This window comes from Lepisosteus platostomus, chromosome 6, assembly GCF_059453375.1.
Source record: "Lepisosteus platostomus isolate fLepPlt1 chromosome 6, fLepPlt1.hap1, whole genome shotgun sequence".
Taxonomy (NCBI): Eukaryota; Metazoa; Chordata; class Actinopteri; order Semionotiformes; family Lepisosteidae; genus Lepisosteus; species Lepisosteus platostomus.
In genome coordinates, this window is record NC_142616.1 from 51,366,017 (window position 1) to 51,380,106 (window position 14,090).

The following is a 14,090-nucleotide window of genomic DNA, read 5'->3' on the forward strand; positions in this document are numbered from 1 at the left end:
CATTTCATAAGTCTAGCACTCTTTGAAATCTTCCCATTTCCTTGTAGTTAACCAAGGAGAGAGATACTAAACCACGACTAAGAATGGTTGATGTAAGATGAAATATACAGTATATATTTTTTAACAATTTGGTAGAGACATTAGGTGGACAGAATCTGAAAAGTATTCTCTAATTTCTTCTGTTTTCCTATTTCCATTATGGAATGTGTTGAATTTACAGTTTGAGAACACAATGACTTTTTAAATTTCTCTTGAAATATATTTTCTTCTAATATGGAACAATGAAGAGTTCTCCGTTTGCAATCAACATTTGGCCATTCAAGTTTAGTATCTCTATTAACATGAAAGACCACTTAAAAGCACTTAAGAAAATACTAGTCCTCACCACATTATCTAATGCAATTAAAACTTACTCCACAAATGTGTCCTCTGGGAGCACAATTTTAAATTATTAATAAATGTTAAAGTACTACTGTGAACCTGTTCTTCCTAAAAGACTAAACTGCATCATAATGCATAATGTTACCTTGTCACCCCAATTTAATTACAGAGCATTTCAGAAAAATACATATTCAAGATTACAAGAGTACTCGTCATTATGCATAACTAAATGCATAATTACACTGTAATAAAGTATTACTTCTCTTTTCTAATGTTTGCCTGACCATTGAATGGACAGTCAACTTCAATCATTGATAAAATTATTCAAGGACACCTGACAGGTACAGGTATTTAATATTATACAGATGGGAGTATATCATTTCTTTAAAGAGTCCTGGTGTATAGCCAAATAGGTTTAGCAACATCATGCAGAAGCACCTGTTGACTGTCCAGTATATCCTTATGAAATAGTTACCCTATGAAACAGTAATCACCAAATTACATAAAAAATATCTATGGCCTTGCACTCACCCCTTGAGTTGGTACCTTTTTACTAACTTTTTAGAGTAACTCATAGAAAATACTCAGAACACTGAAAACTAGTGGATAAGGAATAGGCTTCTCAGGGACACAATCAACATATTAAGATGCTCAATAATTTTATATACTACAACACTTCATGAATTTCAAATAATAATGTCAGAGCTTATAGTAAATAGGCATTGTAGTTCTGAATATGTTGTCTAAACATTAAGAGAAATATAGGCTGAGTACATAAAAGAGAACATTTTTCTCCCTGGCTACATATGACCCATCTAAAACAAGGGCCTACATGGTAAAGGATAAAGCACACTGCAATCTTCAGCCCCCTTTTCCCACTAAGATGCTGCTTCCACTGTCCTTAGTGACATATCTATACAGAAATACTGCTGAAGATTCTGCTGCAACAACCCATAGAACCAGTACTGAGCTTGCCTGCTTCAGGCCAGTATCTGCTATATACTGTAAAGCTATGGTACAATATCTGTGTGTGCATCCTGTATATGTTATATTGTGCTGTCTGTTTCAGTTTTTTCCCTACCTTCTGTTGTAGTTGGAATATTTTGCTTAATTCTTGCCGCTTCCTTTCCTCTAATTTTGTCAGAATTTTCAGTCCCTTAAGAATTTGTTGGTATCAAATCTATTGACTGTAGGTGTTGTGTTCCTAGACTATTTCCAAAATATCTATAAATAGTGTCAGTTTTACCAAGTTTATACTGCCATGTAGGCAGATACCATACAAATTTTACAATGATTACAACCTGCTTTCTAGATGCCTGGAAATGAATAGGTTCATGCTGTGAGGGAGCTTGAAGTTTCGCTTCCTATGTGCCAGTGTGTTCTAGTGTGAGCAGGCCCTTACTGTTTTCAAGTGTGCTTTTTATGTAAGTGAACTTCCAATCCCTGACAAATAGCAGGAGAATTAACTGAACACTTCTCCTGCAAATGATGTTCACATCACCCATCTAATGTGTTTTAACAGCTTTTGCTTCCTTTTGCCAACAACAATAATATCCTTCCCACAAGGCCACTGGTGACAGCTGGGTTTACAAAGCATGGAGGCACCTTGCCACCTACAGTCTCTCACTGCTTCTGGACCGGGTGGCCATATTCTGTGGAAAAACTGGTGACCCCTGGTGACTCTACAGTATCTTTAGTTAGAGGTAGCATCCTATCAAGACCTTCTTATAAAAATTAAGAATGAGAGCTTCATTTTACTTCAAGTCAGGTGGGTAGCTGTGTCAGCATGCATAGGCTGCAAAGGAACAAGTAATAGATTTATTAAATGCTGAAAAGAGAAGAAAGAACACGCAACAATTCAGCCGTGGAGCTTTCTTCAGGTGTGAGCATTACTACATCACAAATTTAATGAACCACATATAGTATACATATAAACCTATTACTTGTTCCTTTGCAGCTTTTAAATAATTAAAGCTTTTAAATAAGGTTTATCTGCTATACCTATGTTACCAGCTGGTCATTTTGTATCTGCACTGCAGTTGTATTCTTAAACAAAGCAACAATTTGTTAATTAATCCAATACAGGGGGATTGAGGAGCTTTATAAAAAGCCTTCTGGAAGTCTTGATATACTATTATAAGCTCTCTGTGTGCCCATCACTGTTATTTCCTGTTCAAAAAACTATTTAGGGAAGCTAAGGGATTCCTCTAGGATATTGTTTGCATTTCACAACAGCATCCAAGAATTAAACACATTGAATGGTTTATTGACTGTTGTGGTTATGATAAATATGACTTACCTCCTAGCCTTAGGACGAGGAACTGAGCACCCCCATGCAGACAAAGGGGCAGCTGCAGAGGTGGAAATGGGGTGGAGAAAGGGCAAAAAAGGGGATTCCATATACTGTAGTATTTGTAATGTTTAAATGAGGAAATGATGTCGGGATTGATTACAAATGATTGACAGTTGAGGCTGATTGAACTTGGCTGTTGTTATCAGGGTGGTGCGGTGGCTCTGTGGCTAAGGATCTGTGCCTGTGGCTGGAAGGTTGTATCTTGCGGCCGGCAGGGGAATCCTACTCCGTTGGGCCCCTGAGCAAGGCCCTTAACCCCAACTGCTCCAGGGGTGCTGTATAAATGGCTGACCTGCGCTCTGACCCCAAGTTTCTCTCCCTGTCTGTGTCTCTCATGGAGAGCAAGCTGGGGTATGCGAAAAGACAAATTCCCAATACAAGAAATTGTATATGGCTGATAAAGTGATCCCTCCAGAAGGTTCTTTATAAACTCCATTTAGGTGATACTCTATGTTTAATTCTAATATCTTTTACCGAACATTACATGTAATAGAAATAAGATGTGTGCTTTAATTGTTTGATTAGGCTCACCACTCTGTTTTGGATTTCCAGTCCACAGGTACTACTTTGTCTTAAGCTAGTATTTGAAGAGTTGTCCTCCCCCACAAAAAAAAAAAACATTGGACCACTGTTCTTCATTTATTCTCTACTGATTCTATATTAGTTCCCTTAAGCAGTAAAATACATTAAAACAAAATAAAATATGAAAATTGGTGTCCCGTCCAGGGTGTATCCTGTCTTGTGCTCGTTGCTTGCAAACCTCTTTTACAAATATATGATGTTAAATGCTGTATATATAGATTAATAGAATACATAGCCAGTGTTGTGGGTTCAACTTATTGGGTTGTTTTCTTTGTTCTTTGAATAAAAAACATTGCATTACATGTGCATAAATGCATAAAAATGTAAAGTTTTTAGACTATTTTATTGTGTTATCTAAAGCAACAACCTGTTTTTCATATAAAAAATTAATTAATGTATTTTGCACTAAACACATTCTTCTTGATTTGTTCTACAGATTTCTTTTTTTCCTGATTACAATTACTACATCACAAATTTAATGAACCACATATATAAGACTCAGAAATATCCCCAGTGGAGTGTGAAAGAGATTTAGAGCAGCCAATAAGCCTAATTGCAGGGATTGTTGCTTTTAATTTAAACCTGACTGTTAAACATCGAGCTTCTGACTTTAATTCACATTCTTCACATTCACACTTTTATTGTGAAGTAGTTCTTAAAACAAATGCAAAAACAGATCTTTTTATGTTTTACTGGATGGAAAACAGTCCTAACTTTGAAACAGAATAGATCAACTGGTTGTCATGGCAACCTAGAACATTTGGAAACTGAGGAATGATATATGTATATAAATGCACACACAATTTACAATGTTTATATATTGATGTTTGTATCTGAATTTGTTTTAAATGAAAAATTCAGCCTAGAAGCATTTGTCTGAATGATTTCTCAAATCTAAAGGCAACAGGCCTAAACAGCCAATCCGAGCTTGGCAAACATAAATGGATGTTTTTGTTTTATTTCTCAAGGGTAGCATTTTACAGATGTTCTTTTCAGGGGCTATTCTTTGATTTTTGTTAAGTTTTACTATGTAAGATTAAATTATTTTTATGACAAACTTAAAGATTTTCTTCTTTTACATGACTTGGCCCTACAGGCTGTACAAATGCTACTTCTCTGAAATGGATTACCAGGGAAGAAGATGCTGTTACTGTTGTAGGCATGAGCAGAAGCCTCTGTTTTGTTCTGTGGAATTGTTTTCCAGGATGTACAAGCATACAAAACTTACTCTAACATTTCCTGATTTTCTTTTGCACCTTTTACTCCTTATTTTGGGATCGTTTTGAAACTAGCATTTTACTTAAAACATGAAGTTCAAAAACAAGCTACTGGCATCTTTCAACATACATCTGATCAGAACTGACAATAACTCCCCATTTGTTTCTGTCGGTTCCCCAGCTTTTACTGTGAAACGTCTACTGAGCTGCGAGAGTTTAGCAGAAGTAGAATGGGAAAGATATAGAGTCAGTAGAGGATGAATGGCAAAAGTTCAAAGATGTTCTGCTTGAAGCACAAAACAGATGTGGGTTAAGTAAATCAAAGTCATGAAAGCAGTGGTGGAAATGGATTAATAAACCAGTTAAGAAAAATAGAAGGATAAAGGAAGCACTTTACAAAATGAGTAAAAAAAAAAGAACATGATCCCCTTAAAATCAAGAAAGAAATATAAAAAAGCAAGATTGCAATGAAAGCTAAAATACATTTTAATTGTTTTAGTATTAGGGTGGCATTGTGGCACAGTGACACAGTGGTTAGCATTGCTGTCTTATACCACTGGGGCTCTGGTTTCAACTCCTGGGGTGCTGTCAGCATGGAGTTGGTATGTTCTTCCTTTGTTTGTGTGGGTTTCCTCCTACAGCTGAAAGTACTGGCAGGTTAACTGGCTTCTGGAAAAACGGCTCTGGTGTGAGTGTGTGTTTGGCTGTGTGTGTCCTGTAATGGACAGGTGTCCATTCCAGGGTGTACCCTGCCTTGTGCCTCCTGCTTGACAAGATAGGCTCTTGCTTCCCTGCGACCCTGTATTGAATAAAGCAGTTAGAAAATGGATGGATGACTTAAGTATAAGAACAGCAAAAGAACAGTGTAGAATGAGTCAGAAAAAGGAAACTTTTAGATAAACGGATAATCACTAATGTGATTACCAAGGATTAAATCAACACAAATGTCTCAGGCTATGCAAAGACAAGCCATGAAATAACACTTTCAGCAGTCACTCAAGACAGGGATAATGACATTGACTGGTAAATTGCTAATGTAGCACCCATCCTCCAAAAAGGTCAGAAGATCAAATACGTAATTCTAGATTTTTAAATCTTACTATTTTTAGATACTGATGTTATGAAACCAATGATTAGGGCTAAGAGAATTAAGAGAATTATCTGTATGTTTCCAGGTAACAGTCAACATGAAGATGAAGAAAACATAGGTCTTAACTAACTTGGTAGATTTCTGTTAGGAAAAAACAGTAATGGATACAACATTAATAAAATACTTACATTTTCTATTTTAATTTTGTTCTTTTATAAAGTCATACATCTTCTTAAAAAGCTTAAATCATGAATTGCAATAGTCATTCAAGGAACTGTGTGCATTGGTTTAAAAACTGATTGTAGGTTAAAAAGCAGAAAGAACAAATTCTTCAGAATCAACAATGAACAGAAGACACTGAAGGGAAATGCATGCAAAACTGAGAACAGGAGACACTTTTTTACAGAACAAAGTGGGAGCAAGCAATTCCACTATGTTATTGAAGCTACCTAGACAACACAACTTCTTCACAGAAACACACAAGCAAGATGTGCCAAACAGGTTCCTTTTAAATATATATAAATAAAAAATAAAACCTTTCTTATTTTCTTGGTTCTGTCAGAGTCTGTATGAAAATGACTTTAGGTCCTCCATTTATTCTATAATATATCACTAGAATTGTTATACTGTATAGAATTTACATTTTGTTTGTGATTCCCATCACTGTAAGAGCTTCATTTTTTGTTTTGCTTCATTTATTCAATGGATACTATATTGGTTAATACATTACTGTACCAGAGTATTGCAGATTGATGTATTTTATAGGACTTCCAATCCTGTTAAAAGCAGTGAAAATGTCCTAGCACAATTCTCGCAATCCTGTATTGGATAAAGCTCTAAGACAATGGGTGGACTTGAAAGTATTAGCAGATCATGCTTTTTGACTTTCTGCACAAGCTTTTTGATCATGCTCTGCTATGGAAAAGAAATGATGTAAATAATTTCACAGGAGGCACACTGGTTGGTGCACACGACTCTGATGCATCACTGAAGGCAACAGTAGACCTGGCTAATATGTTAGTTTGTACAGGATGAAGGGTGCATAGGCAGTGATTGGTGGATAAAACATGTAACAGCAGGAAGTACAAGTTAGGCTGCAAGAATGTTCTTAGCTGACAAAAATGGATAAGACACTTTCTGTCATGTGACAGAGTAGCTCCATCAGAGTTGCCTATGAAGATCTACTGGAATCGATTCTGTGATATGTTGCAGCTGTGATCTCAGATGGATTCTAATATTATTGGAACACTCTAATATTTCGGTAGTGCAGTAATCCAAAGTAGCACGTGTGCTTGAAACCTATTTTCTAAACATAACTCAAGCATCTTTTAGCACACACTTTGCACAGCCAAGGTAAGCACTAATATGTCACTACACCCTACACAAAGGTAAACCCCTCATTGTGGGGCAGGGGGTATCTTGAGAGAAATGGGGGAAAGGGGGTGACATTAGCATAGTAGTTTCACCCTCCACGGAGACCTGTTACGCTGTCTCCTTCTGAACTCTTAAATTACTTCTGCGGTTGGCAAATCAGCCTCACGGATCCAAGGTCAGAGCTTCGCTGTTCCATGCATGGTCAGACCCTGGATTTGAACATGTCTCTCAGGCATTGCCGAGCATGTGACCTGCGCTGCAGAAATAAGCAATGGACAAGCATACCGTGCCCAAAAGCCAGCCCCTAGGAGGTTTTAACTCTGGGAAGTGATGCGTGACATCTCACCTAACAAACTATGAGACTTTTAACAGAAAATGGCTCTCAAAAACCTTTGTAGAAAACACTGCACTGTCATATGACTGATGAAGCTGTGAGGGAGGCTCCTCATAGATCCTTCTTATTTTCCATGTGCGTTTATTTACTGATTTGACCCAACTCAGGGATCTAGGGGACTTTTTTTGGAAAGGCACTTTGTATTTAATATTGCTTTATAATGTATACAGGACATAAGAGGTGGTAGTTGTAAGCAGGTCATTTTTCATCTTCAGAAACAGGGTGTTTCCAATCCCTGTCTACAGCATGCTTTAGCCATCTCTCAAGTTGCAATGCAATATTCTCAAAGTAATGAGAAGCTTAGAAAGCTTTAATAGCAAATCAACACTTTTCGCATTGAAAGTCTGTGATAAGTCTCCACCGCAGAAAAAACAGCTAGTTCATTGTGAATTAAATGTGTTCTGTGAGAAAAAATACTGTGCATGCTGTATCAAAAGAATTAATCAAGACTATTAGTTTTAAATCTGGTGATAACTAGTTGTCTTGTTATTATTTTATAGAGGAGAACTTCAAGGCAGACTTCATTAATATGCTCCTTGAGCAGAAAACCTCTCACCCAAGATGATGATGAGGAAGCTAAAAGAGAGTGTTTGGAACTATCAGTGGGATTTATGAATCCAATTTTCAGATTATTAGCACAAGGATTGATCACTAAATCTAAGATAACATGCAGGATCTTTTTTCACATTCCAGAGACAGAAATCCATAGCTGAATTTGGAGTGAGACTAATTCTAAAACACTTAAATATGAATAATAACAATGCAATTAATAATAATAACAATGTTTAAATACCACTTCACCATATCAAACATATTAAATCCAAAATAATCATTTATGTGGTATGGTCTGTCTCCTTTCCACACTTTCACAGGTAGAAAGGTCCAGCTGCTCTAGGGTTGATTCAAGGCAGTTTCTTCTTATTCTCTTCATAGTGAGACTTGACTACTATTAGATCACAATTAAGAAAATTAGTTTGTGTTGGCCACGTGGTATACAGCCTCACATTATTCATATAAACTCAGGCACAGATACAAAGAGCTGCATTATGAAAGAAGACAACTTTCCAAATATTCCACAGGTAAAATCTTGGTTGCTCCCATTAATACAGCTGAGAATTTCTTTCCCATGGACTATAGTCATCCATACAGTGTGAATACTAAATTCACCTGAAAGATCAGAGGTCCAAGGTGCTACCTTGGCTCATAAGGGACATTGACCTAAACCTTAAGCCAAGTGAGACAAAACAAGCATTATTTTATGGCGGAAAATGTATTTTTTAAAGTTTTGACCTGATTACCAACAACTCTATCAAGGGAAAGCTGCACTATTATTGAAAAAGAAATACTACAATATTCATTTAGCCAGTTGTGTTTAGAGAAGCACATTCCCATATAATCTCACTTGCCTGCCAGCTGTTGTGCTTCACAGCCTTAGGGCTCCTAGAATTAGTCTTGAACCACTCTAGATGAAAAGGGATTTCTGCAATATACATCATATTCATATCAATGATGTTTTTATTGTATAAGGTGAGGCAAGGTGATTCATTCAGTAGTTAACCTTAAAGGGGGCTCATTACCAGGATGCCCTCAGTTCAGGTTCTTCTCTACCACAGACTCACTGTGTGTCACCCTGACCAGGCTGCTGAACCTTCTTGCTCTCTGTCCTTCAGTGAGATTGAAAACCAGGGTCCCAGTGTACTGTATGTGACTCTACAGTAGTTGTTAATGCACAGTTTACTCTCTGCAATTTGCTTTATTGAATCTATTGTTTCATAAATATAGTGTATTATACATACATAAATAAGCTTGTGTATGGCTGCAGAACGTTTTCATGTACTAGGTTTCATTTTCCCTGAATATTAGTGTTATATTTGTATACATTTTAAGTATATATATATGGTACATATGGAGTGATTGGGAACAATTTACACATGTATAGTTAAAATGTTAAGATACATTTACCACCATAGCTAGCCTCTGTCAAAAAAAATAGAATTGGAGCCAAGCCTGGTAAATCTTAAAACTTTGCATGTCAAGGGAATATTTTATAAGAACAAATATCACACTGCACAGGTCACCTGGAAAACACAGAGTAGTTTGCTAAAAAAACAAACTTTTAATATATAGTCTCTTCCTGAACTTTGTAGAGGTTTCAAATGCAATATCTAATCAATTGCTCAAGAAAACGGGTTCAATATCACAAACTTTGGCAGTTAGGGTCTTTTTAAGGTATTTGTCCATAGCTAATGTAGCTCCAAGGTGAATACGATCGTTTCTGTATGCTATAAAGTGCTGTACATGACACAGGATGCTGCTAAGGAACATGATAATATAAAACCCATCCTTTTTTCCTGAGAAACTTCTGTATTCTCCGTATGCATTCAGATTTCCTGATGGATATCCCTATCCTTGCACTTCAATATTGATGACAGCCAAAGCTTTCACACGCTAGTGCACTGCAGACACCAGGGAGTTCTTTAATCCTATTCTGCTATTAGGATGCAGACCTCCCAGCTGGGGTTTCTCTGCCTCAGTCACATTAGAGGAGATGAACCATGCCCAGGACATACTCTGCAATAAAAAAGAACACTTTTATAGTAAGGTAGTCATATTGCCAAAAATGTGTGTATTTTCAGCAATTAAAAAAGCTAAATAAAGTTTAGTTTCTAAGCCTGAATTCATCAGTTTGACAAGTGGAAAAAGTGTCTCAACCTTCCAGCAGATCAAGAACATTGTTTATTTTAAAATCTTGCCTTGCCTCGTAGATTGTACAAAGGGAACACCCCACCACCACCGTCACCACCACCACCAACACAATTACACACATGTCCAAGACATTTCCAACAGTTCTTAAAGCTGAGGACGTGTCCAGGAAGACTTGGAGGCTTCTTCAATTGCCTTATGCTTTTGAAGAGCTGAGTACCTTGTAAAAAATCTAGGATTTATCAATAAGGACTGGGTTATTTACATACTTTAAAATAAAGTACAGCTTTAACAGAATTTCTTGAAAGGGAAATCAAACTATTCAAACATTCACATAATTAAAAAGGTTTTTTCCAGTTCTTGTTTTAAAGACCTGTTGGTCAAGGTGGTCTTAAATATATAGACCATTCATTTCCCAGAAATGTAGTATTATAATTTTGAAAGTCTAGTTTAGAAATTAGATTTATCAGAGTTATGCCAATTTGGATGTTTTTAGTGTTTGTAAGTATAGCCCAGACAGCTTGAATTTAAATTTAATTTGCACAAAAAAATAAAACTATTTCATGAATAAAAAGCTTCAACAGGCTTTTGATTAATGATTTAAAAACCTTTATGGGTAAATCATATATTTATTTTCTTCTATTTTTTGCTCTACAGAATAGTGCTGTCTTTGCTTGTTTTCACTGGATGTGGTCTTCACCTTTCTCAATGCATGTTTCAATAAGCACAAATTCTTCCAATAGAGGGAAAAAATCTCAAAGCCATTATATCAAACAAAGTTAAGATTTGAATTAAATGTGTGTAAAAATGATGTTTTATTCCTACCACAGGTACCACAGGTTAAGGTTCAGTATTTCAGTCCAATACTAGAAGCAGCTGGAGCAAATGTGAAAATTCAGTTGACAGGACTACCCACGCAAATGTCAGCCAGTGCTCCTGCTGTATCCAGTCACTGGAAACACAGTATTTTACTTCTCTTTGTTTACCTTTGTGTTCTTCACTTACAACACGTGTCCTTAAAGTACAGTATGAGCCCAGGAACCATATAAAACTCCTTGGGTGGGTGCTAACCAGGGCAAGTACAGTTTCTTCTGCTAATATAAAATAACTAAACAATGCTATAGCAAAAACAATTAAATTGAGGAAAAATTGAAACCTAGAAAACCCCAGCAGAATAAAAGATCAAAAACATTACTGGACGTTTCTTATAAGCTGACAGAATTTGCTATGGAGCAAAGTCCAGCAATGTTAAAGATTACAATAATGAGTCTTATTTTTCTCAGCACAGACAGGACTATGTTGTCACTACCTCTAAACCACTGCTGTGTTTCCAAGATCTTATGTAAGACTGGTTTGTCTGCCTTTTTTATCTTTTGCAACCTGTATTAATTGTATTAATGTGCAACCTGTATTCATTGTATTAATTCTGTGGCATTTGGCATGGGGGTGTCAGGTTTGCACTTTCAGGGCAGAATAATAAATGCCCAGCTCCTGTTCTGTTGGTGACCAAACTACTGTACACTGACACAAACTGCACTGACAGGCTTAAAGTATTCTAACCTATAACTAACCTTCTTAGTATTGAAAAGAGAAGACTACAAGGGGACCTAAGACAAGAATTCAAAATCCTCAAGGGCACTGAAAAAGTAATCCCAGTAGATTTCTTCATAATGAACACTGAGACATAAAGTAGAGGGCACAAGTGGAAACTAGGTGAAAGTGGATTTTAAACCAAGAACAGGTGGCACTTCCGTACCAAAGAGTCGTGGGAGTATGGAACAACCTTCCCAGCCATATTGTTGAAGCTGAACTGGTTTCTTTCAAGAAATGGCTAGATGAGATCTTCCAATTAAGACAGGAGATATTACTTTACACAATGGGTTGTGGGTGTATGGAATAAGCTGCATTGTACATTTAAGTGGTCATAAGAACATAAGAAGTAGAATATGTGGCCTGTCTCACCAATTTGGTAGTTAATAATTAATTATAGCACTAGTGTAATAGTTAATTATAGTACAGTGCTAGTGAAGCATTAATACTGAATTTCACAATTCTTCTAGCATGGAAATGATTTATTTCCAGTCACGACAAGCATCCTACCTGATTAACTTTTGTATTGCATGTCTGAGGTATTTGCACTAGTATTTTCACATTTGGCATGGGGCTTGTTGAGATAGGTGTTCAGATGTGCAACATATAAATATAAAATTCAACCTTGTGCTGAAAATGGTTATTTTAACACAGGAAAGCGATCTTACAATCCAGAACTGGAAAGACTGTGTCATGTCCTTGCACTCTCTTATCATTCTGCCAATTTACAAAAAATGAAAGAGCAAAGGCCTTTTGTAGCTGCTCAGGAGTGATGAAGTCAGCATTATCTTTCCATGAACATGGCTAAAAAAAAGAATACCATTAGGGGCAGCCACTGTGGTTCCTCCTGAATAGTGTGTGAGGAAATCCTTTTAACAGGGATTTTGTAATTATATCCTGTCAGCTGAAACTGAATTTATTTGTATTCTGCACTGAACACCCAATACAGTTATGTAGATATTGATATTTGGGCTAAATATATAGTATTTACACAGTTTCCTCTTTTCAACATTAAGATCTCATTTATCTCATTTATGTAATTGACACCTATTTTGGTAACCTGAGGCCTCCAGGAATTACACAAACAGCCTTGAACTGATGTTGTATCAGCCCGTCTTCGCCAAGCCAAGCTGCCCAGTTGTTGAGTACTCCAACTTTGTCAGACTCCTGTTGTATCTGTTACAAGCAGGAAATAACAATTTCAGGGTGCAGTAAATAGTTCTCATTTACATGGAAGCTGATAATTGAAACACTACGTTCTCTCGCCACGAAAGCAGAAGCAGTGCAAGTGAAACATTCGCCACTGAATTTTAGAGCCCTATAAATTATTTCAGATCTTGGCTAACGTTAAATAATGGACAATTTTCCTAACCATCAACTTCACTTATTTTGAACATATTGCTTTGCCTCCGTTGATGCTAAATTAGGTGTGAAATGACTTGAGACGAAACAAAATCACCAGCGCAACATGATTTGAGTCATTATAAATTTTTTATTCACCAAATGATATGAAAAGTTCATTTTTTGTTTAGAGTGGGAGGATGACAGTTACTAGAGGACACTGAGAAACTTTTATATGTTTTCAGGAAACGTCTGACCTTTTAAGCTGTCATCTCAAAGATTGAAACTATACTTCCGTGTCACGGTTTTTATTAAAAGTATGAAACACGATTATCTGAGGTGATACCCCGGCATGACCTTATGTATGATTTGCATTTTAAGGCGGTTTGATTTTTTGTTTTAGTTTTTAGAAAGTGTATTAAAAGTATTACACTGTAATTTTGGCCGTAGCGGAAATGGAAACTGCGCTAGGAAGACCACTTAAAAAAACATTTTCACCACATGACTGATGTACCCCAAGCGCTGGATATGCACAATAAACGCCAGTGTCCCACTATATAAGCCCTAGTATTTATTAGCTGTGTAACAAGAAAGGCACTTTTCTGAATATAAGTCAGGAATACAAGTTGCTATTTACGCAAGTCTCCTGTTGTGTTCCTATTTGTATCATCCCGGGTGGCTTGCCAAACGCAGTGAAAGAAAGCGTTTTTTTAGAATATCTGAAGTCAAATTCTCCAAGGCCCTGGGGGTATGTAATAGCCTATTACTTTTATCTTTTGCAAAAAGTACATTTAAACCAGAATTACACCCCCTGCTTAGCTTCCACTGCTTTCCTTGTCATCGTTTACTCTTCTGCAATTCATTCCTAACAGCCTCCATTATTTTCAGGAGTTCCACCTGGCTTAATATTAATAAGGCACAAACGGCACCTTTTGTCCACAATCCAGATGAATGTAACGTGAACATAATGATTAAATACATACAAAAATGTACAGCATATTTATATACACGTATAGTCGCTATGAATCAAAAAAATCTGAATCTTATTTATCTCAGACCCTTTCA